We start from the raw sequence: 14404 nt of genomic DNA on the forward strand, positions 1-14404 counted from the left end.
CCTGACTGTTCCTGTCCTTGCTCCTTTTGTTGTGTAACAGGGAATCTCTTCTTGAGCATTTCACTCGACGATAGTCGTGTCTGATGTATCTTTCACTATATCCTCATTCACAAAAGCGAGCACCAAGTTCCATGGCCTGTTCTTAAAAATTCTGGTCTGTTGAGCAGATTCCTCTTATCCTTAAGAATTGTCCCACTGGTATACTCTGGACTATTCTAGGGTGAGAGGAGTCAGCCTGTAAGAGTGAGTGACTGGTGTTGTTTTTCAAGACAAATTAAACTGTATACATCCCCCTCATCCACATAGAAGTTCACGTCCAAAATGTCCATATCTTTGCGACCAAATTTATATGTTAGTTTGATGTTCATATCGTTCTCATTGAGCTCTGTCATAAATTGTTGTAATTTATCAGTCGGGCCCTACCGCACAAATATGATGCCATCTATGTAGCGGGCCTAACATTGTACATGGTCGATCAGTGGATGTGGATTAGTGAGGAAGATGGTCCTCTCCCAGAATCCAAGAAATAGATTTGCGTAGGCCGCTCCCATCGCAGTGCCTTCCAATTGGACGTAAAACATTTGACAAAACATAAAGAAGTTGTGAGTGAGTACAAATTCCAGTAAATCCAAAATAAACTCCCCAAAATCCGAACTGTATTGTCATAGAGAGAAAATATTTGACTGCCCGTAGTCCATCTTCATGTCTGATTGAAGTATATAAGGATTCTACGTCGCAGGTAAAAATCCAGGTGTTCTCATCCAGGTGGACATGTTCAAGGCGTCGAAGGACATTGTTTGTCTCCTGTAGGAATGAGGGTAGTGTTTCAACACTTTTCCACAAGATGTGATAGATCAATTTACAGATGGGCTCACATAAGTTATTGCAGGTTGAAACAATTGGCCGTCCTGGGGGATTATGTAAATGTTTATGTACCTTGGGCAATAGGTAGAAGGTAGCAATCGTTGGATTCTGTACTTTAAGGCATTGTAGTTGGCCAGATGTGATGATACCCTGGGCGTGTGCACGTGATAAAATGACATTCATTTCATTCTGAAATTTAGATAAGGGAATGGTACCTGGGTCCTTTAGTATCTGTCAAGTCCTTTCTGTGGTTTAATACTACTTTAAGGCCTTGGTAAAACAGGGGACTAACAGAATAATATTGCATCTATTTTTCCTGAAAGTGCCCATTCACCAGTTTAGCTGTTGGCCAAAAGTTTGTTCGGCAAACAGCAGATCTCCTCATACTCATGTGTTCTCAATAGAGAAAGTAGGAGTAAGCTATTGTCATAAACCTCTGGAGGGCACTTATGTCTTTAGGAACAATTGGATGGGGCAGTTAAAATTCAACATTATGTTGGGAAGAGTTTGAAGGGCCCCATACATTTGCCGAAGATGACATGTTCCACTGACTTAAATGTATTTGAACCTCAAGACTGCAAAATGGCACTCTTGGTCATCTGCTGTGAAATGTATTACAAGACAGCTACAAGTTTTTGTGGCTTGCAGTAATTACTTACACAACGGGTTGCCGGGAGCACCGCTGTGGAGGATAGAACAGTGTGGAAGCCACAGTATTTAACTGGTGCTACAATCCATTCATTTTAATTATCATAAGGGTCCCGTCAGTATGACCCCCACCAATACAAGTGATGTTATAGCCAAGCAATCTGCCGTTACTTCCTATAGAATAAATTCCCTTTAAATATAAGTACTATGATCAGCATGTAGTTCTGTAAAAGTTTCGTACTAGTGTTTAAGCTGCAATATGGCCACCTGAAATAGGCTAAATACTAGATACATTTTGAAATAAATGTGTGTTTTTGTGCTTTAAATCAACCTGTTTCTCTAATGAATATGATTCTTATCAATAGACACATTAAAAGGAAACATTATAAAAGTCACAATGTCTAATTTCTAAGATCTCTCTTTAGATAAGTCAGACATTCATATAGTACAACCATTGGTGTGGCATTCAGAAGAGCGGCTGAGCAATGTGTCAAGGAGAGAACATCGAACAATGCTTATTGTCATATAATGTCAGTGTAGACAGAAAGGAGACATAATAAAAAGCAATGGCAGATTATAAGGAAACAGTAAGACTGAATTCTGCTTTTTTATTTGTTTGTCATATCTCATAAGTGATAAGTGGAAAGAACATAATACTGTATATGGACATGTGTTGTATTTAATCGGATCTCTACCTCCAGTTCAATAATATTCTACTTTGTTGCTCTTAGGTAATAGATATATTTAAAAGTACCTGGGTCAATAGGCTTCCTATGAAATTGGCCTTGGTCTCTGAATGCCGGCCTGCAGTAAGGAATTGTATTATCTTCCCCTCAAGAGACAAGGACCAATTCAACCGAATGTATTCTGCGTAAAAGCTGTGGACTATGACATGTCTACACAGATAGGACAGATAATAGATGAGAAGAGAAGAAATATACATGTAATACCTGTCAATAAAACCATTTAAAGGGGTACTCCGCTGAAAACATCTTATCCTCTATCCAAAGTAATCAAATAGTCACATGTCAGGAAAAGTAATACCAAAGAATAAAAGATAAGCCACATATATGGAAAAATAAGAAAGTTAAAGAGGTCAGAATAGGAAAAAAAGTTTGCATACTTAACTTTTTTTAAGTAATACATTAACAGACAAACATGTATGGGGTTTTGTTTGAATTGCTCTGACCCACAGAATATAGATGTCAGTTTTGCCATAGTGCACTACATGAATATGAAGTCCCCAAAATTTGCTTATTTGCTAGTTGTGCCTTACATTTTGTGGTAAAATAAAAAGGTGTCCTTACAAAAAGAAAAAAAAAAACCCTCACATGGCTCTGTGCATTGAAAATTGAGAATGCAGCAATTAAAATAGGATGTGTCCTTAAAGGGGTAGTCCACTGAAAACATCTTATCTCCTATCCAAAGGATAGGGAATATGATGTCCAATCGCTGGGGTCTTGTCGCTGGGGCCCCCTGTCTTTCGGTGCTCTGTGTCTGATGACTGGCAAACAAGGCTGCCACGCCCCCTCCATTTATGTTTATGGGAGGAGTCATGATGGTTACTAGTGTTGAGCGTGAATATTCGCCATTTTTTTTTATCACACAGTGATCTCATTCCTCCCTGCTTCCAGCTTGTGGTCTAAAGAAGGCTCCTATACTATTTACTGGATTAGACTGGAGAGCGAATATTCACAAATATCATCACTAAAATTAGATAGGTAAATAGATAGTGACGATTCGCAAATATGACATGAGAATATTCAAAATGAAAAATGTCATAGACCCATTATCACTTCTGTATAGACCAAGAATAGACCAAGAATTAGGAAATAGATAGATAGACGCAAAGTGAAAACAACCGTGAATATGTTGAATATTCAAATTTGCGAATATAGGGCGAATATTCGTCCATATATTTGTAAAATATTGCAAATCCGAATGTGGCATATCATCACTAATGGTTAAGTACTAACCGTCATACCCCCTCCAATAGACATGAATGACATCACAAATGCGGAAGCTCCAAACTTCCACGTTCTGGACGCTGCTGCTGCCAGCCTAGAGATCATTGCGGTCCCCAGCGACGGGACCTCCACGATTAGGCATCTTATCCCCTATTCTTTAGATAGGGGATAAGATGTTTTCAGCTGAGTACCCCTTTAAAGGGTTAACTTCCCTATTGAAGTCAAATCAAAACAAATTGGTGACACACCCGAAACATAAATTCACATGCTACAGTATTAAAACCTATATATCAGGTCAATTTCCCTAATTGTATTTTTTGCTGCTAGTCCATGGGCCATCTATAAGAACCTTCCCCATGGGTGACAGATCCACGCCAAAGATAGATAAAATACAACAGAACAACAAGGCTTGTATAGATCAAAATAGCTTTATTAAGATATAAATGCTCAAATTGCATACATTTAAAATGATGTAAAAGCATGTATACAAGGATAGAGACTACAGCAGGTGCCAGAACCGAACAGAAATGGAGGCTTACATATGGGATGTGACCACAATGTAGATAAACTATACCAAAGGTGCATTATATCCCCCCCAGTCCTCATCATCATGGGACTTATTGCAACAATACATGCAAAGTGCATATGTAGGAATAATAAACAAGTGATACTCCAAGACACAGGGAAAAGATGCATCCAAATAATGACAAAATAAAGGACAATCATTACCAAGTGGATATGAGAGAGTAAGCAAGCCTCCACCACCCGACGTTGTGGTGTAGGCTTGCTTACTCTCCCATATTCACTTGGTAATGATTGTCCTTTACTTTGTCATTATTTGGATGCATCTTTTCCCTGTGTCCTGGAGGAGTATAGCTTGTTTATTATTCCTACATATGCACTTTGCATGTATTGCTGCTAAAAGTCCTATGATAATGAGGACTGGGGGGATATAATGCACCTTTAAGATAGTTTACCTACATTGTGGTCACATCCCATATGTAAACCTCCTGTAATGTCCGTTTATTTGTTTTTGTAGTTTTCTGTTTAGGTGTGTATACACACTAGTTTGTTCTGAGCAGTTGCTATTCTCCCTGGATTGGGAATGGTTAATGCTCAGAACCAATGAGATCTTGGGTGTGTCTTTTTTAACCAGAGTTCTCTTGCATTCTCTGCTGGTTATTTTGTGCAATAATTCTACTATGATGTCTGTTTGTGCAATACTCTGACTATGTCTGCTTGAGCATTTACTTTGTATTTATCTTGTGATTGTATCTGAGTTTTAGACATGATTAGTCTTGTTTATTGTAGATGTTAGTCTGTTATATTTGTCTGTTTTAGGATTAGTATGTCTGTTCTGTTTAGTCTGTGTTCACACTGTGTTAGTCTAGTGTTACCTGTGCTCTGTGTGTAATTATTCCTGTTTGTTATATTGGAGTCTGTTCAGACTCATCCGGTTTTAGTCTAGTTTTTCCTGTGCTCTGTAAGTAATAATTCCTGTTTGGTATCCTGGAGTCTATTTTGACTCCGGTTCTAGTCCTGTGTTTCGTGTTTTTATATTTCTGTTTTCCACTGGCTCAGCATCCTGATCACACGGTGGTGTGTGCCACTGGCTAGTACTCTATTTGGCTGTGTTATGCTGTCTGCTTCTTTTGTGGAGCTTGTTAGTTTTGTGTCCTAGTGTGAACCTGATCAGTTTAGTGTTTTAGTGCTCAGTTCTTCTGTCCATCCCCTGAATTTCTTGGATTCTGCTGTATACCTGTTACATACTTAGTCTTGTTCATTTTATCATGTCTGCCGTTTATCTGCATTCCGGTTTGTGAACTGTTTGTTTGTACACTATATTCTGCCGTTAGTATTTGTATTCTGTCTGGTATATCTGTTTGTCTAGTAGTTTTCCGTTTCTGTTTCTTGGCTGCGACCGACTATGTATATTATTTGTTTTTACACCACTGCACTGTAGCGCAGGGAGGGACTGGCCCCAAGTTGTCGATCCACCATTTAGGGTTGATGGGCAAGTAGGCAGGGAGAGTGTTTTTAATGTCAGTTTAGGGCTCACTCTCCCTGTCCCCCCAGTCGGTGATGACACCTCCCTTTCTGTTCGATTCTGGAACCAGCTGTACTCTCTATCCTTGTATACATGTTTTTACATTATTTTAAATGCATGTCATTTGAGGATTTATGTCTTAACAAAGCTATTTTGATCTATATACGCCTTTTTGTTCTGTTGTATATGATCCATGGGCCATCTGTAACACAGTACACAACAATACATTAAATTGTCAGTTTATTGTGGATTTTGACTGCCCCTCTGAAGTTAATGAGAACGATCTACAAGTAAATTATGATGTATCCAAAGAAGGAGGTATTACACTTCATACTGCAAGGTGATTTCCATGCAGAATCTGCACAGATTTTTTTCAAAATCCTGTAGGAACATATCCCGAAAATCTGCTGACCCAGGTCACCGGGGAATGGATCCTCGTGGCTAGCCACATTGAATGGTCTTCAAAGTCTGGTTAAGGCATTAGGGGTGATATAATAAAGGAAAAACAACATTTGCCAGGGTCCATTGTTCTTTGCTTCACCAGATTTTTTTTTTTTTTTTAACCATTACTTATACCTCTAACGACCTAGCACAGGAAACAGATGGATATATATATATATATATATATATATATATATATATATATATATTTATACAGCTGGGTAGGTTGTAGTCGGAAATCTTAAGAGGAAGGAAGACGCAAGGAATTGTGCAACACTTGTTGTCTATGAACATATAACAATGACAGGATTAAACCAGAGGACCTTGGAATGCAGAGCATGGATTCACAATGAGCTAACATTAGAATCTGAGCTATGTATTGTTCTCACCTTCCATTGTAGCCTATAGTCCATATATTTATATAAATCTACAATCTTTATATTGTGTCCTATGCCAACCAGCTGACAAACAAAAACCTGAGTATAGAACGACAAGAAACACAGCAGGATCTTACCGGATCATTCAAATAAAGGATTCTTAGGAAAGGCATTATACTTCATTTACTTTCCTGTAAAGCATGGTTGGAAAGTATTAAAGACTGCAAAATGATTCACAATTCTACAAATCCATGTACAGTAAAAGCCTCTTTGAGAAGGCCACCCAAAATCGATTGAAGAAGATATCTCATGGAAATAAACTTTTAGATCGCAGGGGCCCAAGCTCTGGGCTCCCCACAATCTCCTGTACGGGCCCTCTGCTCTCCATTGGAGCGGCACTTCATGACCCCCGCCTGAAGCAGGGGCCGCCACGCCGTCTCTATATCTCTCTGTGGGAAGATAGCCAAATGGCTCTCCCATAGATTTATATGGAGGGGGAGTGGTGGCCCCCACTTTGGGCGGGGGTCGTGACGTGCCACTCCAAGGGAGAGCAGAGGGCCCTACAAGAGATCGCCGTGGATAGGGGATAATTTTTTTCCATGAGACTACTTTAAAAAAAAGTCTTCTATTTGGGTGGTCTTCTCAAAAAACATATGGCCACTATGCATAATGTGTAGTAGACTGAAAATCTGTTACACAAAATCTGGTCTGGGTAAGAGGGTGGACCTTAAGGGGTAAGAGGGTGGACCTTAAGGGGTAAGAGGGTGGATCTTAAAACAAGGTTAAATAATTTATAAGAATACATTAAGTTCAACCTATAACCGAACTGTGTTGATTCAGAGGATTACAAAAAAAAAGAGACAGATGCCAATTGCCCCATAACAAAGGTACATTTATTTCCCACTATCTAATTTGTCAATAAGAGTAAAGAGTAGAGCATTACAGCATTGGAATCCAGGGTTATAATATGGAGCAGTGGTCATATCTGGAGTCTAGGGTGGTGCAGGGGTTGAGGCAGAGACCACACTTGGCTTGCTGTGTGCTGTGTGCCTCTAATATAAGGTACAATATGACACAAAAAAACAATCTTAGAATTCCTTAGATAAGTAAAAGCATCCCAATGTTCTTACCACATAAAGAGACAAATGTCATATTGTAAAAATGGGGCTCGATCATTAAAGGGGTTATCCATGTCTGTCCCAGGTTAGGTGTGGTATTACAACTTGGCTCCATTTACTTCAATGGAACTGAGTTGCAGAGCCACACCCAACCTGGAGTCAGACAGGGAGCAAGTGGAAATGGTAACTCAGTGTTTCCCAACCAGGTGGCATCCAGCTGTTGCAAAACTACAACTCACAGCATGTCTTTTGGCTGTGTGGGCATGCTGGGAGTTATAGTTCTGCAACAGCTGGACTCATCCTGGTTAGTAAACACCTATCTATCTATCTATCTCATATCTATCTATGTATCTCCTATCCATCTATCTATCTCATATCTATCGATCATTATCTATCTATTTTTTTGTTTTTTTTGGGGATTATCTCTCTATCTCATTATCTATCTATCTATCTATCTATCTATCTATCTATCTAATCTATCTATATATCACCTATCTCTCTATCTCATTATCTATCAATCTATGTATCCAGGGCCCTCCAGGGCCCCACCTAAACGCAAGGTAGGCAGCCGCCTAAAGCGACATCTTAAGGGTACGTTCAGTTGAGCAGATTCACAGCGTATTTTACGCTGCGGATCCGCCACCAATGGACCTGTGATGGGTGACTCAGATGTGCCTGTTCGGAGCAGACACACTTCTGTGATATGCGAGTTGCCACGCGCATGGGCAGTATACTCGCACATTGTGCATCAACGCCCCCTCCCATAGACTTGCATTGAGGGGGTGGGGCGTGATATCACAAGGGGGTGGAGTTGTGACGTCACAAAACTCCGGCCCCGTAGTCGTGACCCTTCAGACATGGAGTGAACATCGCTCATCTGTGCAGCTGCCACAGGTGGGTGTCTGCTTGAGAGATTGTGGGGGTCCCCAGCGACTTTTTGATAGGGGATAAGATGTCTTAGGGCCCCATGCCGACAAACATACACACATTCTACCACAACTTATCTTATTTTTTTATTTTATTTTTTTTTTCATATATTTTTTGATTATTTTATATTTTTTGATTATTTTCAGATCATTTTATATTTTTTTTATTCTTTTTATGTATTTCAGATTTTTTTTTTACTCCCTTTTTTTATTTTTCCCTTTCCCCAAACTCCCAGCTGTTCGCATCCACTGCAGATCAGATCACTCTGCTCCGTCCGCCTCCATCTGCTTCAGGTCATCTGCTTTTTTTTCTTTTTTGCTCCCTATTAATAAAATAAATAAATGCATCTCATATAAATGTTATAAGATTGGGGTTATACACAGTGACAACTAGGAATACGTCATTTATGTAACCTTCGGGTGATAGTCTATAAGCCTTGTCTGACCCCCACAAGCACAAACAATACCACCATAGATCACTAAGTAGGAAATGGGGTCCCTTAGGAAATGGGGTCCCTGGGCAGTTGTAGTATAAAAATAGTTACCTCCTTTTGCCTCCACTACCACCTCTTCCAGTCTGGAGTACTTTATTTCCTCCTTATTATTATTCCTAAGAAAAAAAAGGGAAATGTAAATATATTTTCATGGATGATATTATAAAATAGTTGGGGAAATATTGGAATTCCCACAGTTACACAGACTGACCCCCCCCCCTCAGGCCCCGTCACACAATGAAGGCCGACCACACAAGTTGATCCAGAAGGAGCTGCACGGAGGAAGTAAGGGGACTTCCAGCCGCCATCTTGACTCATTTGACTCCCGCAATTACGCTGTTGGTCGTCTGATGAACGTCACTAAGGCGTCAATATGACAGATTCCTGATCTGTCTGGTGTCGCCCATGACAACCAATCACAGCTCAGCTTTAATTTTACCAGAGATGGTTAGGATATGAAAGCTGAGCTGTGATTGGTCGCTACGGCAACACCTGGCATCTAATTGTAAAGGGGACATCATAGAGGTGAACTTACCGGGTGCAAAAATACAGCACAAGAATAATCATTATCAAGGCCGCCCAGATCAGCCCCACCCCCAGGATAAGTAAATCCATCTTCAAGTCTGTGGAAGAGAAGAACCATCATTATATAGAGTTATATATAGGAATTCATCAAATACTCTACATTTCGGGGTCTGATCTGGTGTCTAATGGGGGCTCTGAATTAATAAAGGGGTTCAAATCTAGGATCTGCATTCATTTGAGGGTCTGATCTAAATTAGGGGGCAAGGGGGCACTTTTTAACACTTTTTGGAGTGTGAGGGGGGGCAATGGCAGTACAGGGCTCCGTCCTGCACACCAGATCTCTAGGAAATGGTGGGCAGAATGGAGCAACATGCTCCTGCACCCACCTCCCCCTCCCCATACTGCAGTGATATGTGCGATCACTGCGGCCGCTCAATCACTGCTGTACTGGAGGGTGGCAACAGTGCCGCCCCCCAGTACTGTATGGATGATGATTGGTGGTGTATATTACACCACCGGTCATCATCATTATCTGGGTCATTGGGTCACACCTGACCCAGATGACCCGGAACTGCCGCAGATCACTGGTTAGTATTTACCGGCGATCTGCAGCGATCGCTAACATGTGGGGGTCTCAGGATCCCCCTTTGCGATGTGCCAAGATGCCTGGTGAATGATTTCAGCAGGCATCCCGGACCGGTTCCCGCCGTACCTATACGCCCTCAGTCCTTAAGTACTTTAAAAGGGGAGCGTATGCATACGCCCGCCATCCTTAAGGGGTTAAGGGTATGTTCAGTCGAGAAGATCCACAGCGTATTTTACGCCACCGATGGACTCCTGCTGGGTGACTCAGATGTGCCTGTTCAGAACAGCCACACTGCTGCGATGTGTGAGTTGCCACACGCATGGGCAGTATACTCGCACATTGCGCATCAACACGCCCTCCCATAGACTTGCATTGAGGGCGGGGCGAGGTGTGACGTCACAAGGGGGCATAGTCGTGAGGTCAGAAAACTACGGCCCCGTAGCCATGACCCTTCAGACACGGAGCGTACATCGCTCTGTGCAGCTGCCACAGGTGGGTGCCTGCATGAGAGATTGCAGGGGTCCCCAGCGACCTTTGGATAGGGGATAAGATGTCTTAGGGCCGGGGGACCCCTTTAATCTTTACCACCCCCCCCCAACACTTTCCCCATCACCCCTATTGGGAGCTTAGTCCCCACACCCACAAACATACACACATACTACCATAACTTTTCTTATTTATTTATTTTTTCATATATTTTTAGATTATTTTATATATTTTTTATTACTTTCAGATTATTTTATATTTTTTAAATTATCTTTATATATTTTAGATTTTTTTTACTCCTTTTTGTTGTTTTTTTCACTTTCCCCAAACTCCCTGCTGTTCGCATTCACTGCAGATCAGATCACTCTGCGCCGTCCGCCTCCATCTGCTTCAGGTCATCTGCTTTTTTTTCTTTTTCGGTCCCTATTAATAAAAAATTAAAAAAAATAATAAAAAATACATCTCATATAAATGTTCTGAGATTGGGGTTATACACAGTGCCAACTAGGAATACGCCATTTATGTAACCTTCGGGTGATAGTCTATAGGCCTTGTCTGATCCCCACAAGCACAAACAATACCACCATAGATCACTTAGTAGGAAATGGGGTCCCTGGGCAGTTGTAGTATAAATATAGTTACCTTCTTTCACCTCCACTACCACCTCTTCCAGTCTGGAGTACTTTATTTCCTCCTTCTTATTATTATTCCAAAAAAAAAAAAAAAAAAGGGGAAATGTAAATATATTGTCATGGATGATATTATAGAAGAATTGGGGAAATATTGGAATTCCCACAGTTACACAGACTGACCCCCCCAGGCCCCGTCACACAATGGAGGCCGACCATACAAGGGGATCCAGAAGGAGCTGCACAGAGGAAGTAAGGGGACCTCCGGCCGCCATCTTGACAAATCAGACTCCCGCAATTATGCTGTTGGTCGTCTCATGAATGTCACTAAGGCGTAAATCTGACAGATTCCTGATCTGTCTGGTGTCGCCCATGACAACCAATCGCAGCTCAGCTTTCATTTTACCAGAGATGGTTAGGATATGAAAGCTGAGCTGTGATTGGTCGCTATGGCAACACCTGACATCTAATTGTAAAGGGGACATCATAGAGATGAACTTACCGGGTGCAAAAATACAGCACTAGAATAATCATTATCAAGGCCGCCCAGATCAGCCCCACCCCCAGGATAAGTAAATCCATCTTCAAGTCTGTGGAGGAGAAGAACCATCATTATATAGCGTTATATATAGGAATTCACCAAGTACTCTATAGCTGTATATAAGCAATAGCTGCTGCAAGACTACAACTCCCAGCATGCACGGACAGCCGTTGGCTGTCCGGGCATGCTGGGAGTTGTAGTTTTGCAACATTTAGAGATCCAAAGTTTGCAGACCACTGCTCTATAGAACTACCAGTCCCCCCCCCCCCCCATCACATTAACCCCTTAAAGGACTCAGCCCATTTTAACCTTAAGGACGCAGCCAATTTTATTTTTGCGTTTTTGTTTCTTCCTTCTCACCTTCTAAAATTCATATCTCTTTTATATTTCCATTCCCAGACCCAAATGAAGGCTTATTTTTTGCGTGACCAGTTTACTATGGTAAACAAAAAAACTAATTTTTTGTGTAAGGAAATTTAACCGAAAATCATCATTTTGCAAATTTGGGTTGCTTCGTTTTCGCGTTGTACACTTTACGGAAAAAAATTACATCTTTTCTTTATTCTCTGGGTCAATACGATTAAAATGATACCCATGGTTACATACATTTCTATTATTGTACGGCTTTAAAAAAATATTTTTTTACATAAACAATACGTTTAAAATTGCCCCATTTTGACAACCTCTAATTTTCTTATTTTACCGTATTCAGGGATTTGTGAGGGCAAATTTTTTGCGCCATGATCTGTTGTTTGTTTTGGTACCAGATTTGCATATATGTGACTTTTTGATCACTTTTTATAAAAAAAAAAAAATTGCAGTTTGATGTGACAAAAAACAGAAATGTTTTACTTTTTTCTTTACCTTAACGCCTTTCGCCGTAGGGGATCATTAACATTATATTTTTATAGTTCGGACATTTACGCACGCAACAATACCAAATATGTTTATTATTTATCTTTTTTTACGCTGCGCATGCCTCACCACCACACCCGAATGGAGCCGCATGAATCTAGACATCCATGCATTCATCGTCCGGCGTGCTCTCTCCACCGCCGCTGCGTCACGAGCCCCATGCCATACAGCCCGGGGAACTATCTCCGACCACATGAGGAGGACTTCTGAAAAGAAAGCGAGGAATCGCACCAGATCCGCCCGCATCATGGTCAGAAGCTCTGCCAGCCGAGTGGAGCAAAGATCATTCCCACCAACGTGTAGAGCAAGTAGCACAAGACCACAGGACACCCGACTGAAGGACACCACCTCCGCCAACACCTGGGGCCACCGCAGCCCCCCGACACCTCTCCAACACACCTCCACACCTTGGAACCCTAGATTCCTGCCTCCAGGACGGTTTGCCGACTGCTGAGCTGCCGGAACACATAAGAGTGCCCAAGCACCCACAACACTGGGCGACCACCATCTGCAAAACAAAACTAAAAATCAATCAACAAATCCGGGCATATGTACCTGGCATTACAGACAGATCGACAGCGCCCCATCCGCTGCACAGCCAACTCCGGCAGGCCCGCCCATGCCGCTTCAGTGGCAGCCCCTATCCGAAAAGAATGCGTACCAAAATCACGAGGATCCAGCCCCCTGAGGACAAGCAGCGCCTGAAAACAGACAAAAACTGAAACTGCGTTAGGGGAGAGCCGTCCTCATGCACAAGAAAAGACAAGCCCGCAGGCAGAACGGCCAAAAAAGAAGACACCAAAAAGAAAGGACATGCTGACCTCGAAACTGCATGCAACACCAGCCACGGCCTGCCTGATCCGTCTTGGACCGTCCGTTTCCCAAGCGCACAAAATCAGCGCCAAGAAAAACATCAGCCACCCCCAGTCTGCCAGACCGAAAACGAGAGGGCGGCAGCAATTCACCGATGCACAATGCACCGAAGAAAGCAACAGCAAAAGCCACCGAAAATAAAACACACTCGAAAGGAGTCGCACAAACACTCTGCATCGCATCCACCAGGCGGCCCAGAAGTGGAAAAGAAACTGGGCGACGAACATCAAGGCCGACACGCTCCCAAGTCCACCCCTTAAGAGCCTGACGTATAACAAACGACTTGGTTATGTCAGACCAGCCCAGAAGCTGAAAATGAAAAGCGACCCCCGCCATGCGACGTGCAGCAACCGCACCAGAAAAAACCCAACATTACGATTGCCTACCAGCTCCAGCCACTCAGTCCACACCTTACCATGAGAAGACCATGTAGCAGGTGCCACAGAGGCCTGGACAAGTGACATCAGGCCATCATCACGAGATTCCACAGACAAGCCGGGCACTGATGCCCCTCCAACTCCCCCTGAGGAGACAGCAGACGAAAATCCTGCCAAAGAAAATTGGATAAAGCGTCAGTAACACGTTTCTCCACGCCAGGAACCTGCTGTGCCCTGAACCACACATTGAGTTCTAAACAACGCAGCACTAAGCGCCGCAGCAATGCGAGTACAGGGGGGGAGCTGGAAGAAAGACCATTGATGGCCTGAACAACCCCCATGCTGTCAGACCAAAAACACACCCTCTGGTCACGCAACTCCCCGCCCCAGATCTCCACAGCAACCACAATCGGGAACAACTCCAACAAGACAAGATTTCGACAGAGACCAGAGGAACGCCAAGCAAAATGCTGCATGAAAAACCAAAGAGAATCCAACAAAAAATGGCAGAGGCCGGCATCACCAGGACCCACAAACAGAAAATCATCCAGATAATGCGTCACCGCCGACCAGTCTCTTATCTCACAACC

General features: G+C 42.4%; 1 long non-coding RNA gene across 1 annotated transcript; it reads right to left on the minus strand.

Moving 5' to 3' along the window:
• Positions 1 to 8368: 8368 nt before the first annotated feature.
• On the minus strand, positions 8369 to 11829 carry LOC130267380 (uncharacterized). Its single transcript, XR_008843169.1, has 5 exons — positions 11611 to 11829; positions 11122 to 11176; positions 9418 to 10902; positions 8934 to 8998; positions 8369 to 8711 (listed from the first exon to the last, which is right to left on the minus strand). It is a non-coding gene; the product is annotated as an uncharacterized LOC130267380 (long non-coding RNA).
• Between the last annotated feature and the right edge of the window lie 2575 nt (positions 11830 to 14404).

The sequence above is a fragment of the Hyla sarda genome, chromosome 4 (genome assembly GCF_029499605.1).
Source record: "Hyla sarda isolate aHylSar1 chromosome 4, aHylSar1.hap1, whole genome shotgun sequence".
Classification (NCBI taxonomy): domain Eukaryota; kingdom Metazoa; phylum Chordata; class Amphibia; order Anura; family Hylidae; genus Hyla; species Hyla sarda.